General features: G+C 45.3%; 1 long non-coding RNA gene across 1 annotated transcript; it reads right to left on the bottom strand.

Annotated features, from left to right (window-relative positions):
• Window positions 1-13003: 13003 nt before the first annotated feature.
• LOC124099067 (uncharacterized) lies at window positions 13004-17109 on the bottom strand. Its single transcript, XR_006853816.1, has 2 exons — window positions 16963-17109; window positions 13004-13517 (listed from the first exon to the last, which is right to left on the bottom strand). It is a non-coding gene; the product is annotated as an uncharacterized LOC124099067 (long non-coding RNA).
• Window positions 17110-17578: the final 469 nt, after the last annotated feature.

A 17578-nucleotide genomic window follows, 5' to 3' on the forward strand; every position in this document is an offset into this window, starting at 1 on the left:
TTGAAAATCACAATCTAGAGTGTGTATATATATATATACTTTAGGTTTGACTTTTTGCTTGCTGGGCACAAGTAGCATTTATGTAGTATTTAGTATATTTAAGTTTTTGTTGATGTTCTACATCTGGGATAATGGCACAGAATGGGTTAAGTAACTGAAAGCAAAGAAAAAAAGTTATGACTCTTAAGTACTCAAAAAGCAGAGCAGGGTTGGGGTGTGGCTCAGTGGTTGAGCACTTGCCTAGCACCTGTGAGGCACTGGGTTCAATCCTCAGCACTGCATAAAAATAAACAAATAAATAAAAAGCATTGTGTCTATTTTTTTTAAGGCAAAGTAACGTGGGACCCTTTCTCGTGTGGGGGTAGGGTGTATCTGCTGATGAAAGACAAGCCCTGGGGGCCGTTTTCATAAGCTGATGAAGTAATGGACAAGCATCCTTCTTGGGGTGAGACAGTCTCAATAAATGGGATCAGTGGGGCAAAGAATTCCCACCCTCTTTAGAATGGAGTCATTCCCCTTCTGCCAGAGTTCACTCCCGTCGGGACACTTAGGCCTGCAGTAGGGAAGGAAAAAAGTGATGCTGATTTTACTATCGTATTTTACTAGTGTTTCAGGCCATTTTGCTGTTGCCAAGCTTTCTATTAGCTCACGAGAGGATGTTATATAGAAGCAGTCGATGATGTCTTTAAAGGTTTACAACGGTCTTTGAGTAGCAGATCATTCTAATTCCCTCCATCCCCTGGAGACATCGATGCTCCTGGAGGCAGGCAGAGCTTGGCACCCTGGTCCTCACGATAGCTTTTCTTTATTATGAGTTTATTGGGTTCCAGACAACAGGCTGAACATTAAATCCCTGCTGTCATGGTTCATCACACTTGCCCATTTTACAGGTGAAGACACTGAGGCCCAAGAAGTTAGGAATCATGCAGTATGTCACAACGCCAGTAGATGGCAGACCTGGGACTTGAATGCTGGCTGGCTGACATCATGTCTTCCTTGGCATTGACTGCCTCCCCAGGAGGAGGGGGGTTGGGATTTGACTAGCTTCCAAAGTGGTGGAGGACGTACCTTATGCATCAGAGCACAGAATGTTCTTAGAAGACCATGGAGGACAGTGCGATCCCACAGATTAGTATGTGCTGGTTGTCATTTAGGTCTCTCTAGAAGAGTCTGGATCTTTCACATTGTGCAGGCTGCCACAAGACATATAGGTCTTGATGTTCCCATGCGGAGTGGCAGGCAGCTGCTGCCATCCTGGCCTCCCAACTCTTCCTGTGGGCGGTGTTTCAGATCCTCTTGGCCTCACCTGTCTCCTGTCCCCGCTGCAATGGCACATGGGCTCTAGCTGACTCCACACAGGTAGGACTATGCCTTGTCCATGTGCACACTGGTCACCTCCCACCTGCCCCTCAGGAAACCCCTATTGTTGGCTGCTGGAGACCCAGGCAGGCGCAAGCTGGGAATGTGTGTGTGGTGGTGTGTGGTTAATGCTCTCTGGGAGGACCTGTGACCTGGGGGCGCAAGAGTCGATGATAAATGCTTCCCTTTTCCACACTCCCACGGGCCAACTTTACAATTATTCATGAGGTTTCTCTGTGAGGACAGGAACCAACTCTGCAGCCTTTTGCACAATACTTGGTGGTTAACAAATCCTAAATACATTTGTTTTGAATGAAAACCCAAAGAGGTGCATTTGTACTTAGTAGTAAAGGCAGCTCAGTATCTCACCTCCTCAAACGGCTTCTCCTCTCTCCCCTGCTTCCTTCCCTTTCTCCTATTTTTTGGGGGAACATTGCCTAACCAAGCTAAAGCATCTGGGGCACAGGGCTCAGATCATCTGAGCAGCTGTGGCACTCATGGTCCTACTAAGAACCAGGGGAATGGATAGGGAGGACCCTCAGGCAGAGTCCAGAGTTAGGCAATCCCAGTGTCTGACCATCTCAGGCAGAGTAGGTGGTCATGAGGTTGAGTAGGGGTTCAAATATTATTCTAACAGTGAGTTGGTTCCCAGGGACATTGGGTCCTTTGTCACCCAGTCGGGATGTAGCTATACTTTTGCAGCAGTGCACACTGTGTGTATGGCTGCCCCAGAGAGACTTCCATCAGGCTCTCTCAAAACAGTGGGGCCGACTGAGGGTCATCCTGACTCCACTGAGAGGCTGGAAAGTCAAAGGCACAAGTAACCTATAAATCAGTACTGCTAAAAGCCATCCATATGCTTATGTATGATGTCTTTAAAGGTTTGGCTGCTGAGAGAGGCGGAAATGAATGGACCTGGGATGAGCTTCTATACAAATGCCTTACAAAGCCCGAGGGATGGTCCTGCTTCTGCCAGCTGAGCAGGAAGGAGCCCGGCCAGAGAATATTCCTGCAGTCGCTCACCGCGGCCACACCATGTTGCTGTTGGAGATGAGTCTTGTGTGGTTCATCCTCCACTGGGTTAGTTCCCGCCCTGCTCCAGGTCCTGTCCGAGCTTCCGTGGGCATGTGAAAGAGGACAGGCACATTCCTTGTTCAGCATCAAACATGGCCAAGAGCTGCTGGGCTCTTTAATGCACATCCATGGTCCCCGGATGCATGCTGTGCCGTTACTAGCCTGAGCCTGTGCACGTTTCTGTCATTGAGCAGAGCCCAAGTCCTCCCCCAGACTTCCCTGGCTTTCCTGCTGAGTGTCATCTTAAAGAATGTGTCACATTGCCCTATTGCATGCCTAAATTGGTCTATTTGTCCCCAGAGAACTATTGGTCAACCCAAGATGCTATGGTTTGGAAGTCTCCTGCAAAGGCCCACGTATAAAGGCTTGGACACAAGTGAATAGCACTATTGGGAGTTGTTGGGGCCTATTTGGATGACGTTAGGTCACTGGGAATGTGCTCTTGAAAGGGATGTTGGGACCATGGCCACTTCCTCTTTCTTTTCTTTGATTCCTGGCTGCTATGAGGTAAGTAGCTTCCTTCACTATGTACTCCTGGCATGAAGTGACTGAGCTGTCACAGGCCCAAACAGTAGGGCCAAGTGACCATGGAACTGCAACCTGGAGCCAAAATGAACTTTTCCTCCTTTTAGGTTGATTATCTCAGGTATTTTGTCACAGTGATGGAAAACTAATACACAAGAGGTATTTATTGTTCAGGGACCTGTGTCTTGGGCCCTTGATGCTTTCTGGATCTATATAACTTTGTGTCTGACTTATATAACAAAGAAAAAACCCTGGATATGATTCTCAGGGAATAATGATTCCTCTTAAGTTGACCTGTAGCTCTCCCAGGCATGGGATGGCTGCCATAATTTGTCAATATCTTCCTCAGGAGGTATTGAGGTACTGATTGATTTCTGCCTCAAGAGGTACCATGTTGTGCTATGAAGAATCCTGTTAAATGGAAAAATAGACCCACACACTTCCTACTGAAATTACAGCAAGCAGAAAAGCAAAGTTCTATTTCTCATCATCTGTATCAAACATTTAAAACGATTTTGACAAAAGTCAGCAAAGAGTCTGTTTGCAATAATCTTTCTCTGCTATTTGTGTTTGCAAAGAACCCCATTGCCTGTGTAATTAAAAGGTCACAGTCCTGGAATTCTTGAAAATAGGCAAGAGAGAAGAAAATGTTCCAAGTGGCTGGGAGGACCTGAGGGCTCATTCTTCTCCCATTGGTCTTGCTTGGCTTTTCTACTTTAAGGCATTTACTCCTTGGTGCTGGCAATGTGAAAGGTGAGTCTGTTTTGCAGTTGGTGACATTTGTGTAGACTGAGGATTTTTAGGAGTCACCTTCAAGGTCATGCTGCAGACCTACAGCACTGAAGGTGCCCGAGGGCACAAGTTCTGGTCCCTGTCTGGAGACTCCCGCTAACACACACATTTGTTCTTGACGGTACAACTGGCCAACGTAAATTGAGGGGTTATCTCTTCTGGGCCTTCTTTTCAAGGCTGGCCGTGATAAAACTTTGAACTGAAGTCCTGGCAGAAGAAGCATTAACCCCTTTGAAGACCTGCTTCTGTGCCACATTGTTTGAAAAATTCCCCCGAGGAAGTAAGGAGAAAAATGAGCACTGGTCTTGAATTGATTAGGTGTCATCTGGATAGTTCAAGGTTGGCTTCTCTAGTAAAATACCTCCACCCAGCTGGGCTGCACATGGAGAAAAGAAGACCCCTTTTATAAAATACCTGAAACAATATGCGGACTTCTTGACATTCCTTGGACAGACCATTTCAAAGAGTGGGTATTGTCAAAGGTCAACTCCAAGTAGGACAAAAGTAAACAGAAGTTAATCAGAAAGGGCTGGAAGGGACACACTCCAACACACAGATGTGACAGACAAAGCCAGCATTCTGGGAGGTCAAACCTCCCACCTTGGCCTCTGACTGACACCCCAGGAGTGAAGTGAACCCTGGGCCGGGGGCACGGGTACCTCACACACACTTGGCCCCAGCTCTGAGACTTTAAGCTCTGGCTCAGGTTCTTGTCAGTGAGCCCCATCCCAACCTTGAGCCACACACCATCTAAGTCTTAGGTTCTTAATTGGGGTCATGCTTATTTCTGGGACCGTTTCTTAAGCCTCTCCGCCAGTACCAAGCAGGCAGTGGGCCTGAGAGTTACAAGGTGTTTTGCAATTTTCTTCAAATTCATTTCATCAAACATTTATCAAACACCTATGATGCGCCAGACACTACGTTCTGGGAATATAGATGTAGTGGGGTTGGGAAGCCAAGACATGGCTCAGCTTCAGAGCACAGCTGGAAGGAAAGAGAACGAATGACAACAAAAGCCACCAACCAGCTGCCACAAACATCATTTCAAGCCAATTCTCACGTGTGATGCTCAAACACTCCTAAGTAGGATTCTGGCCCATCTCTTAAAACATCCTCTTCTCTATTCTCAGTTGTCCCAGCCTGATCTCAAGCTTCCCCACGGGCTCCTCCTCAGGGCCAGCCTTTAGGCCCCTTGTGCTTTAATCTTGCCTCTGCTCCCAGTTGTCCATCGCAAAGACCCAGAGGACCAGCGGGGTCAGGATCCAAGCGAGAGCATGCAGAGCCAGGGCTGTCTTCAGGGAAGAGCAGACACGCAGAGCTAGAGCAGTTGGATGTTCTGAAGTTCCATCTTGTCTCCTAGAAATGAATGACATCTAGCCCTGGCCCCAGAGAAGACCACCATCTGACCAGGGATTTCAGCACCCATTATGATTCCCCAGGAAACTTTTGTAAGAGGAGAGCTTCTTTGGGATCCCCGGGGGGGGGGGGGATCAAAGCCAGCCCAGATTGGAAAGCTCGAGCCCAGGCTCAAAGGATGGATCTGGCTTTGAACTTAACTTGTGGCTGCTTTCTACCTATGTGACTTCTGGACAAATGATTTAATATTTCTCACTTGCCTTGGTTTCCTCATCAGTCACATGGGAATATCACATTATAAGTGTAGAGTTTCAGTGATTTGATGAAAGTCAAGTTTGGGGAGAAGAGCTTGCCTCGGTGCTCGGCACAATGCAGTGGATCAGCGAATTCCTGAGGTTTCATTGCTTGCTCTTTTCTCTCACTGCCTTGCGTCTGGATGAAGAGTTCCAGGATCTTCCTAGTCACTCTGGATGTTGGATTTCCCCCTCCTCTGGTTTGAGGTGTCCCTCAGGACAGCAGCTTGGAGCTCTCACCCTACCCTGACGAGGGCTCCCGGGGAGGTGATCATGCAAGTTCACAGTGTGCTTTTCATGGGAACCTTCTATATCCTGGTGGACAGCAGGACGTTTAAGAGACTGGCTCATGACCAGATGTCCCTCTCCCAGAGAATGAGTTCATTCTGACATACACCCTTGTGGCTCTTATCTGATCTTTGTCCAGTTGATTCCTACCAAGATGGCCACATCCTGGGAGAGCTCTGACCAGGAAGGAAGTTAGGGTGGAGTGTGTCAGTCAGGTGAGACATAGAGGAGGCTCCATAACAAGACACATGAAATAACAGGCTATTTCTTACAGATTCCAGAGAGAATAGGGCAGCATGCCCTGCAGGGCTATCTGGAAGAGAGGGCACCATTTGGGACAAACACACTCAACCAGCAAATGGGAGTAAGAGAACGAAAGATAGAGAGCACCTGTGGGCTGAAGCCTTTATTGGAACCAGGGCAATAGCCAAGCAAGTTTTCCCTGGAGAGTTCTAGGGGGCAGGTTTAGAGCCAGCAGGCACTGAAGAGGGGGGTCACTGTGGCCTATCTGCACAGTTCATGTGGGGCGTGGGAGTCAGGGGGGCAAGTCAAGGAGGTTGTATCTAGCTGTCCCAGGGTCACCAGGAGGCAGTTGCATAAGGCAGATTATCTGGATCGACCATACTGAGTAACGGAGGAGGTGGAGAAGTGAGGCTGGGAAGGGAAATTGAACCCTGCTTCTGGTATGAGGAAGTTCGACCTGTATTCAACACGGGCATCAAAGCAACATGAAATTCTAAGAATTCACCCCAGAGGAAATGTAAAGTTATGTTGTCATTTTCACATTTAGAAATCAGACTGTGCAGCTGGGTGTGGCGGCAGCACGCTGTCATCCCATTAGTTGGGAGACTGAGGTAGGAGGACAGCCAGTTGAAAGCCAGCCTGGGCAACTTAGCAAGACCCTGTGTCAAAATAGTAAATGAAAGGGGCTGGGGGTGTAGCTCAGGGCTGGAATGCTTGCCTAGCACACATGAGGCCCTGGGTTTGATCCCCAGCACTTCAAAAAAAAGAAAAGAAAAAAAAAGAAATCAGAAAACCCTCACTGGAGTTGTGGTGAGGAAGAGGAAGGGGAAGCGGGAAAGTTCTCGTGCATCTGTCATTGTCATAAACCAGCTTTATCCTCTCTGAGATGGCCGGTGCCAGAGCTGACTTGTTCTCTTGGTGCTCTCATAGTTTTTTTTTTTTTTTTTTAAATCTCCCTTCCGCCATCTGTGCATGCCTAGGGACTCTTTCTTCTGCTTCCTGGAGTTGGAGCAAGCAGCTCTAGTCCACCCTCCCCAGGAGCACAGCAGCTCAAGCCCACACCCAGTCTTCTCTTGCCATCTCCAGCCCCTGAGCATGTCCACTCAGGTTTTGCCCCTGCCTGCTCGGGGAGGAGCCAGGCCTTTCCTCACATGAGCCTTCTCCTGGGGCTTGTCAGCTTCCAGCCAGGACCTCCTCACCCCTTAGATTTCTCATCTGGAGACAACCACCAGCCTGCCCTGTCCATGTCTCCAAGCTGCAATGGATCCACACTAATCCAAGTGGTCTCCTTGAAGCTCTGTCCTCTTGAATTGGCATAAAGGCAGACATACCCTCTGTTGGTCCTCTTTAGGGAGACTGGGACTCAAGAGAGAAGAAATTCTTCAAAAGTCCTCTTCCTGGGCCCCCCTCCCTGCGGCCCTCTCCTACCCTCCAGGTGGGATAGGCATTTGAGTCCCCCCCCCACCCCAGTTCTGGGCTCCAGGCTGGTTTGTTTCACACCACAGTCAACTTGGTGTCTGTCACCTGTCATGTCTCTGAGCTGAGACTTCCCTGTTGGCCTCTTCCACACAGCACACGTTGGAGGGGGGCGGGGACAGGTGAGATGGCAAAAGCAGGCAGGGGCTTCCATATCCAGGTGGCTTACCACTGTGACTCTTGTCTAATCAGGTCCTGCCTTGGATGGGAAAAGGGGAGAAAAAGGATAGGTCCCCATCTTCCTATGACAATCACCAGCCTTTGTTTACTACTGTACAATTGCAAAGCATCTTTAGTATGTTCTCATTTAAAATTCACGGAACTCAATGAGGTTGTTATTGTCTGATTCCCACTTTTACAGATAAGAACACAGGTTTGGGAAGGTAGGTGGTTGCCAAGGTCACGCAGGTGGAAGGTGACTGGTTCAAATTTAGTCATCTAACTTGAGTGTGCTCTTTTCTTTAGACCATAATGCTTGGAGTCAGGGTGGGGAACCTTCTAGAAAGCCTGACATGAGACAGGCTGCTGTACTGTGGGAGTACCTGGCCAGCCCAGCTTGGTGTGTCCTCAGTGACAGTGGACATTTTGTTCTCCACACCCACCTGCCAAACAGAACTGCCTGTGCTGGCAAACAGACTGTGACTGCATGCCCCACGCCTCACACCTGACACTTAGAGACCCGACTAGTCCTGCCTGGGCCTCAGCCTCCCTGTCCTGGGGTCAAATCTCCAGTGTCATCCAGCTTTGGTATAGATACCTGCTCTGTCCAGCAAATAGCCTTGGAGGAGCACCCTCTATCTCCCAGAGAGGGAAGAGGGGGTAGTACAGTAAAATGGCGGCTCACCCCCACGCAGCCTCGCAGTATCTGGTCATCCACAGCCACACTCACCCTTTGGTTACCAGTGTCCTGAAGTCCACCCACAAATTCTTATCCCTCCCCCTCTTCTTTTCTGCATCATTTGGCTCTAATTCATTAGAAGATAGGATCATATGCCAAAGGAGCAGGAGATAGGGTTTATCTGTTGGTCTCGCTAGCAAGAGGCTTACATGACATTTTGCTTCAATTAATCCTTGTTTTTAGGATAAGAAAAGCAACATATACTGATGTAGAAAAAATTAAAAAATGCAAAAATGTGTGTGAAATGTGGAAAAAAGTTTAAAAACTCATGTATGAACTACTTATCAGCTTAATATTTTTGTGTATTTCCTTCTAACATTATATATGTACATATATTGTATCTATCTTCCTGCTTGAAACAAAATTAAAATGATAAGTCTATGCCTATGCTTTTTTTTTCACTTGCCATTATGTCATGGGCATATCCTCCCAGCATGAAACTTGGCAAGCTTTCAAACAGTATTCCACATTGTACACCCCAGGAGCAAGTCTGTAGAGTACGCCAACCTGTCTAACACAGAAACACATGTGAGCTGAGAGGAAGAAGAAGGAAGGTTAAGGAAATATGTCCATTGTAACACATTCTATTGTACTAGAAAGGAAACAGAACAATCTTGTAAAGGATCAAATTGTAGGGATCCTTCATCCCTTGCCCTGAGACCTACCTGGACAAGAAGAACCCAGGAAACCTAGGCTGAAGAAATGACCCTGCAGTGCTGGTGAAGCTTAGAGATCTTTCCTTTCTTTCTCTTTCTCTTTCTTTCTTTCTTTCTTTCTTTCTTTCTTTCTTTCTTTCTTTCTTGTGCTGAGGACTGAACACAGGGCCTTGTGCATGTGAGGCAAGAACTCCACCAACTGAGCCCCCACAGAAATCTTATTTGTTTTCTTCCCTAAAAACAAAATTGAAGCTGGGTGCGGTGGCGCACACCTGTTATCCCAGTGGATTGGGAGGCTGAGGCAGGAGGATTGAGAGTTCAAAGCCAGCCTTATCAATTGTGAGGCACTAAGCAACTCAGTGAGACTCTGTCTCTAAATAAAATACAAAATAGGGCTGGGATGTGGCTCAGTGGTTGAGCATCTCTGAGTTCAATTCCCAGTACCTCTAAATAAATAAATAAATAGATTAATTAATTAATTGAGTAGAGACTACCCAGATTCTCCTATGGTTTGAGGGTAACCTGCCACAAAAGTTTCCTCTCAAGGAAGCCTGGGTACCCATCCTTATATTCTTCCCCTTCTGTCTACTACTTCTGGCTCTCAGCACTCTAGGGTCTCTTCTTTATTGTGAATTTAAGTAGAAAGCCTCATCCTCCCATAATTAAATGTGCCCAGCTCTGTGCAAAGCTCTTTTACATAAGATTACTTGGCTCCTGGAAGATGGGATTTTGAATTGGATTTTTAATAATAGACCAAGTCTTGTGTCCTTATGATGTCTCAAAGAAAAGCTCCCTTGCTTTTAAATTCAAGTCCTTTGGGGTACAGGAAGGGGATTTGGGAGGGAGGAAGGGAGGTGGGGTGGAGGTGGGGAGGTTATGGGAGTGAAATTGATCACATTATGTTATGTGCATATACGTATATGCCACAGTGAAACTCACTATTCTGTATAATTATTATGCACCAATAAAAAATAAGAGGGGGAAAAAAAAGTAAATTCAAGTACACAATACATTTAGTCAAAGGCATTCAGAAATGGAATGATTTGGTCATGGGTTATGCTGGGGGCTTTAGATGATTTGTAATTGTCAACTAGAGTGGTGACAAGGGGCCTACCAGCTTCTAATTCTGTATCATGAAGGGTTCTTAGTCCGTGACTAAGGGCACCACCTCCCTACCCACCGATGGCTGCCGCCCACTGTGAAAGCCACGTAGTGTGCCAAGGGTAGAGAAGTCTCTCTTTTCTGCTCAGTATGCTGCTGGAAATGGCTTTAACCACATTTAAGATTCGACTGTAGCTCAGCCCTTGTTCTCCTTCCTCTCATTCACCTGTGTTTCTGTGTTAGATTGGAGAACTCTGTAGAATTGTTTGGGGTGTGTTTCCACAGTCTATAAATTAAATCTTGTTTCCCTGGTGGCTTGGAGAGCGTCAGGTGACAGACCCAGAGTCATTACAACAACAACAAAAATTGATTAGTTCTAGTTGTTAAAATATATTCTTGATTTATTCTTTTACCAGACCACAGGCTGGGAGATAGGGAAAAGAGGGAGGTGAGAGGAAGAAATTCCTAAATTAGCAAATCAGGAACCATGCCTGGGGAACTGGAGTCTATAGAGTTTCTTCAGCTGGGCTCTTCTTTCCTGTTTGCTTCAGACTAAGTCTGGGGTTTGGGGTGGAAGAAGCTTTAAAAACACCAGTTAGGGAGCCTCACTCTCTGAATGAAGCGAAGTAGGAGCTGCAGGGCGCCAGACCCAGCCTGGTGGCCAGAGTGTAGGTTGGTGGTGGTGGCAGGTGCTGGTGGAGGCCCAGGGCCTGACCTCCACGCCTCCACATGGTCTGTTGCGTCTGGATCTTGTCCCACCCAGACATGTAGAGGAGATTTAGAAGCTGTGGTAGGCAAGATCAAGGCCTCCCAGAGATGTCCACACCCTAATCCCTGGAGCCTGTGGACATGTTTTATTGCACAGTAAAGGAGAATTAAGGTTTCTACTCAGCTGACTTCAGATGGGAGACTATCCTGGGTTATCTGGGTGGGCCTGGTGTAATCACAAGAGGCCTTAAGTGTTACTAGTCAGGAAGACGGAGGCAGAAGAGAGGGAGCCAGAGGGGTGGCCTCGTGATAAGCCTCAGCCCTCAGCCCACCATGAAGTTGTTGGAAGGGAAGGAATGACATTGCCTCCAGAAGCCAAAAACACAAGGAAATGCTTTTTCTCCTAGAACCTCAAGAAGGAATAAGGATGTACTGACACTTTGATTTCATAACCCCCCACCCCCCGACTCATTTTGGACTTCTGATCTCCAGAACTGTAAAAGAATAAAGTTGTATTGTTTTAAGACCCACCTGCCTTTGTTGCAAAAAAAAAAAAAAATTATAGCAACCACAGGAAACTAATACCAAGGTGAATGGGCAGAACCTTGGATCAGGCATGAGCGGCAGAGGCTTCTGAGAGCCCTGATCTCAGGCACTGACCAAGGCCCCACAGGCTGCTCTCAACCACAGCACAGAGCAGACCAACAAAGAGGTGGAGGATGCAACCCAGGGCTCTTCCCACTTCTCACTTCCCCATCTCTGTGAGGTCGTGGTAACCCCACCCACCTTTGCAGACAAAGTCCTTTAGACAGGGTCTTGGAGAGGAACTGAGAGGTAGATGTTGAATGAAAAAAAAAATCTTGCTTAAATAGAACAAGTATTTATCTAGGGGAATTAGTTTCAATTATTACGTTAAATTAAGTTTCTGGAATCAACTAAGTTGTGAGGACCAGCTGATGATTTATAAAGAAATAAAGAAGTTTCATTTCACTGCAGATTCAAGGGTGATATGAGTAAATATGGAGATACCATTATGGCTCCAGCCAGAGGTGACTCTATAGGTACCTCTCCTAGAATCCCGAGGCTTTTGGGGTCCTGAGCGACCAGTATGCAGAATTCCAGGCTCCCCCCATCTCTCTCTGTGTGTGTGTGTGTGTGTGTGTGTTGACTTAGGATACAAGAGCTATATGAGTAGTTTGAGAGGTTTATTTTTAGTTAACCAATCATGTTGATTAAATAAGTCAGTTAAGTAAATAGAAGGCTCTGCTTTTCTGTTGGAGTTAGGTATAATAGTGTCAAAAAATGGTTAAGAAAAGAGGAAAAGAATTTCAAGTATCAAAATGGGTAGGGAGTTGGCTATTAAGTAATTTGAGAATTAGTTGATGCAGTGACTTATTCTCATCAACTCCATCTCCGCTTCTAAATTCTAGTCTGAAACTGAGGTTGGAATTAAGGATGTTAATTAGCTGACCTTAAAAGAGAATGATTATCCTGGATTACGGGGGGTGATGCCAAGGTAGACAAAGGTCCTTAAAAGTGGGCCCAGAATAGAACTGGCTGAGGTTTGCCTTCATGTTGTCACAAAATGTCCTACAGATCACTGCGCTTTAGGATACTTTACGTTTACTGTTGGATGGAATTTTCTTTCCTCCTTATGGTCTCTCTTACTCCCTTGCCCCTTTGCTTTGGTAGGGAATTGATGGTAAACAGAAAAGAGATAATAGCTGGTTACTATAATATACCAAATTCATGTTCCCAAAACTGTCAAGGTGAGCAAGAGATTTTTTTTTTCTTTTTTCTTATTGATCCCCTGTGTTGCAGAATCTGAAATATATTCATGCCTCTCATCTGGAGCTCAAGAGAGATTCCAGCCAAGCCCCCTCCACTGCCCTTTGCCCATGGAGGCAGAATCCAACCCTACCTCTTCTGGATTTTTGCTGTGGTCCTGGGGAAAGAGGAGCTGGAACTTAAAGTGAGATTGTGGGGGGGCGGGGGAGAAGAGGGGAGGAAAGTTAGGAGGCCACAGAGAGAAAAAAATCAAATTTTTCTTTCCTGGCATGACAAGAGGTGGGGAAAATAATAATTTTGCACCACCTCCTGGACCGGTGTTCAGAATCAGCTCTTCAAAAGACTTCTTTCTGGTTATGAACTGAAACTATGTGTCTTCCAGAAGTTATCAGCATCACTGAAAACTCATGGCTTAATCCCAAAAGGTTAAAGGGATGTTGCCATAATTTTCTTTCTCTCTCTTTTTAATGTTTTCATTAGTGCATTCATATCGTTATACATAACATGGGGTTTCATTTTGACGTGATTATTACAGTCATGGAATACAATTTTCTCTACTTCGTGATTTTCAACATTACTATACAAATGAAAAAATATATATATGTGTGTCAGGGAGGTACAATGATCGACGCAAGTTCATGTTCAAGCAACAGGCCAGCTGGGATTCAATTTCCAATCTTGGGGACTAGGTAAGCATTCCCACATTCAGAACAGGTGACCTCTATCCCCAGATCCCAGACCCTTTGGCTGGGCTCAGTCCTCGCTCTCTGAGGATGGGCCTCACTCTTGTTTTCAGTTTTCCATCCCTCCAGATTCTTGGGTTTAATCTGGGGTCAGGTGAGAAGTGACCTGAGCAGTCTCCAGGTGACAGTGCTGGAGGCAAAGGGGTCGGAGTGGATTCCAGTGGCAAACTTTGAGCTCCCATTGAGTTAGATTCCTTCTGAACTCCTGGATCCCATCCTTGAGAAAAAGGGACAGAACATTTGTTAGAGGCCGTTCATTAACACTACCAACTGCCACCTTGCAGGCCCCACCCACTCCTGGCTTCTGCCAGTCACAGCCCATGCAACCACTAATCACCCAGCGCCCTTATTCATCCCATGAACATGTTTTGAAACTTGGGAAGAGCCCAACCTCCTCTGACACCCTGTTAGATGTCAGGGTTTCTCAGGCATTGATTTTCACCGTAACACTCCTTTTTTAGTATTCGTTGAACGTGTACCATTGGCAAACACTTATTCATTTTTAAGATCTCAGCTAAATGTCAGGTTCTCAGAGAAGTTTTCACAGGTCACCTTCATCCTGTGCCCAATCAAAATTTTGACCCTTTTCTCTATTCTTTTGTAGTAGTTTCTCTCTCTCTCTCTCTCTCTCTCTCTCTCTCTCTCTCTCTCTCTTCCTTCACAGCACAGCCCTTGGATCATGGGGGTTTTGCCTTTGGGGATGTTTGCCCTACAGTGGCTTAAACATACAGGATAACTTTCTTTTTTTTTTTTTTTTTTAATAAAATGAGGCCATTAAGTAGACTATCCAGGGCTGGTATTGGAGGTCCCCAGAGATCAGGGACCAGAATCCTTTCATTTTCATGTGTTCCACTGTCTTAGAATAGTGTCTTTCATCTTCACCATATGGTCTAAGGTAGCTGCTAAGGTGCCAGCCATCACATACATACTGAAGAAGTAAAGAAGAAGGTGGTGGTGGGTGTGGGGAAGAGCTAAAAGCATACCTTTAGGTCAGGGCCCTTTAGGGAATTTTCTCTGAAATTCCTCAATTTTGTCCAGAATACATCTGCATCTCTTTGGCCAGATCTTTGTTTTATGGCCTCACATAAATGCAAAGGAAACTGGGACAGATAATCTTTGGTTGGACTCTATACTACAGGGGATAGTAGTGAGTAATTTTAGTGAGGAGGAAAGGGAAAACCATGTGGAATTGGTAGCAGACTCTGCCACAGCACATTCCATACAAAATGAATGCATTAAATGTTTTTGTTATGGAAAATTTTAAGTGCACACAAAAGTAAAGAAAATCATACTGAGCTGCTGTGAACCCAGCGTTGTGTTTAATAGTCATCAACCTCCTGTGATTCTTGTTTCATACATTCTCGCTTTTTATCTTAGGCTATTTAAAAGTAAATCTCAGATATCACGTCATTTCATTTATGTCTTTCTCTAAAATACAAAGACTTCAAAAATAACCAAAATACCAACAAAATTAACAAAACATTCCTTAATATCTTAGTAACAGTTTGCATTTGCCTTTTTCTGATTGTCTCAAAAAAATATCTTTTGTCTAAATGAGAATCCAAACAAGGACCACATGTAGCCTTGGGGATATGTTTTTGTTTTGTTTTTTTGGTACCAGGGATTGAACTAAGGGGCACTTGACCACAGAGCCATATCCTCAGCCCTGTTTTGAATTTATTAGAGACAGGGTCTCACTGAGTTGCTCAACACCTCACTTTTGTTGAGGCTGGCTTTGAACTCTCGATCCTCCTGCCTCAGCCTTCTGAGCCGCTGGGATTACAGGTGTGTGCCACTGTACCCAGCTGGGGATATATCTTTTAAGTCTCTTTTCCTCTAAATCACTTGTTCCTCCTATATGTATATTTTTTCATGACACTAGTTAATCAAAGTGAGTCATCTGACCTACAGAGTTTCTCAAATCCTGGATTTGGTTGGTAATATCCTTGAGGTTTTATTTAAAGAGTCTTTGGATTTCTTGTAACCTGGTAAGTAGATTTAGAAAAGTGCTCAGATTCAGGTGGGTTTTTTTTTTTTTCCTAAAATACTTCACAGGTGGAGACATGGACTTCCTATTGCTCATTTCACTTATGGGAGTTCCCTGCTCCTTGTGGCATCAAGATCACTCTTACCCTGACCCTCCACCTCATCCTTATAGAATCCCCTACTAATGTGTTATGTACTAATTCTGGCTGTACTGATGCTTGTTTCTTGGATTTATGTTTTTCTTTAGAAGATGAAGAAGCAGATGTGGTATGTGTTTATTTGCATACTCTAATAGGGGAAACAAGGTAATGGATTCTCCCGTAGAGCCTCAGAAGGAGGGCAGACCCACAACACTTTGACTTTAGACTTCTGGTCCCTAGAACCATAGGAGAACCCTCTGGGCTGGTAATTTGTTACAGCAGCAATAGGGAACAAATACAGAGATGCTGCAGCCTTTGGGGATTTAGTAAGAACAGAGCTGTTGCTGGAGGAGTGTGCCTTGTTTTGAAAATTAGTAAAGTTTTAAAATCCATTGTCTAGGGATGAAGAGGATCTCCTGAGAGGTACCCTGTACCTAATCTGGTGTTGACATAAAACCAGATGTGGAAGTACTTCTTTTTTTTTTCTTTTTGAAGTACTAGGGATTGAACCCAGGGATGCTGTACCACTGAGCTATATTCCCAGCCCTTCTTATTTTTTATTTTGAGACAGGGTCTCCCTAAATTGCTTAGAGCCTCACTAAGTTACTGAGGCTGGCTTTGAACTGGAGATCCTCCTGCCTCAGCCTCGGGAGTTGCTGGGATTATGGGCACGTGCCATCAAGCCCCCATGTCATCCCTCGCCCTTTTTATTTTGACACAGGATCTCACTAAATTGCTTAGGGCCTCACTAAGTTTCTGAGGTTAGCCTTGAACTTGCAATCCTTCTGCCTCAGCCTCCCAAATTGCTGGGATTACTGCGTGCCTCACCACATCTTGCTATGCTTTTTAATCTTGATGAAGATTGCTTTAATAGAATGTACACTGCAGAGCAGGCATTTGGATGATTGTTTGCTGCCTCACAAAGAACAGAGGTCTAGTAAGTACATTTACTTAGTAAGTCCTTGGGAAGCCCTTGCCACTGCTCTCAGCCAGTCCTTGGCTGCAGCGGCTCTCTTTCTGTTGAACAACCACACGCCATCACAAGTCTGCATATGTGATCTATTCTAGCCAATCATAGTACCCTATTCCCATAAAAAATTATTATGGCAGAGGAGGGCATGTGACAAGATCAGGGTCAATGAGGATCCTTCTAGGGGTTGATTTATTTACATGCTAGGAGAGATTCTTTTCCCACTAGGATTTCTGTGCCAGAGTATGTATTCTGGAACAGCCAACAGCTATTTCCCCGCCAACTGTTAAAGGAAACCTACTAAAAAACCTGAGGGGCTGGGGTTGGGTAAAAACTAAAATTTAAAAAAAAATGTTTTTTCTTTCCTCCAGAGAAAAACCAAGTTGGAAATGGAGATTGTGAGTGTGATTCCTGATCACCTTGTTTCTGTGTGTGGACCCACTGCTAACCCATCCCCCCTTTAGCCACCCTGGACACACAAGGCAACACACAGCATGTTTCTTATGTGTTGGAGCAGGGGTCTGTCACTTGCACTCTCAGGAGCCCTGACCAACCCAGTCACTGACCTTGCCCTCTGAAAAGTCCGTCTTGTCTGCCTTCGTCTGGTGATCGGGTTACCTTCTGGATCAGAGCTGTTCCACTGCTACAGTCCCCTGGCTGTGAAGATTCATGTAGCCATGTAACTTCCCGGTAAACTGTCTATTGTCTCAGGATTGCTGGGAACCACTACTAAATATAAAATCAATTGAAAATCATGCAACTATAAGGAAAAATATTCAGGAAACTTGACAGGAAATTCCAACTCTGGTGGAACATTTTAGACTTAAAAGTGAGGTTCCATTTATAATTGCTACCTTGTTTATTCTTATATTTTTAATTTTTAAAAACAAATATGTCATAGTTTTGGTTTTTTTTTTTTTTTTCTGTACTGGGAATTGAACACAGGGGCACTCTACCACTTAGCTACATCCCACCCCTTTTTATTTTATTTTTTTGAGACAGGGTCTTACTAAGTTGTCCAGGCTGGCCTCGAACTTGCAATCCTCCTGCCTCAGCCCCATAAGGATTTGGGATCACAGGCATCCACCATACCCAACTTCAATGCAAGTTTTTAAATAGTCCCCCAATGCATTTAGCAATAACAAAAAGGCAAGAAATAAAGAAACAGACATTTTTTCTTTT

Source organism: Marmota monax, unplaced genomic scaffold (assembly GCF_021218885.2).
Source record: "Marmota monax isolate L192 unplaced genomic scaffold, Marmota_monax_Labrador192_F-V1.1 WCK01_AAM20220418_F8-fsc00011, whole genome shotgun sequence".
NCBI classification, from domain to species: Eukaryota; Metazoa; Chordata; class Mammalia; order Rodentia; family Sciuridae; genus Marmota; species Marmota monax.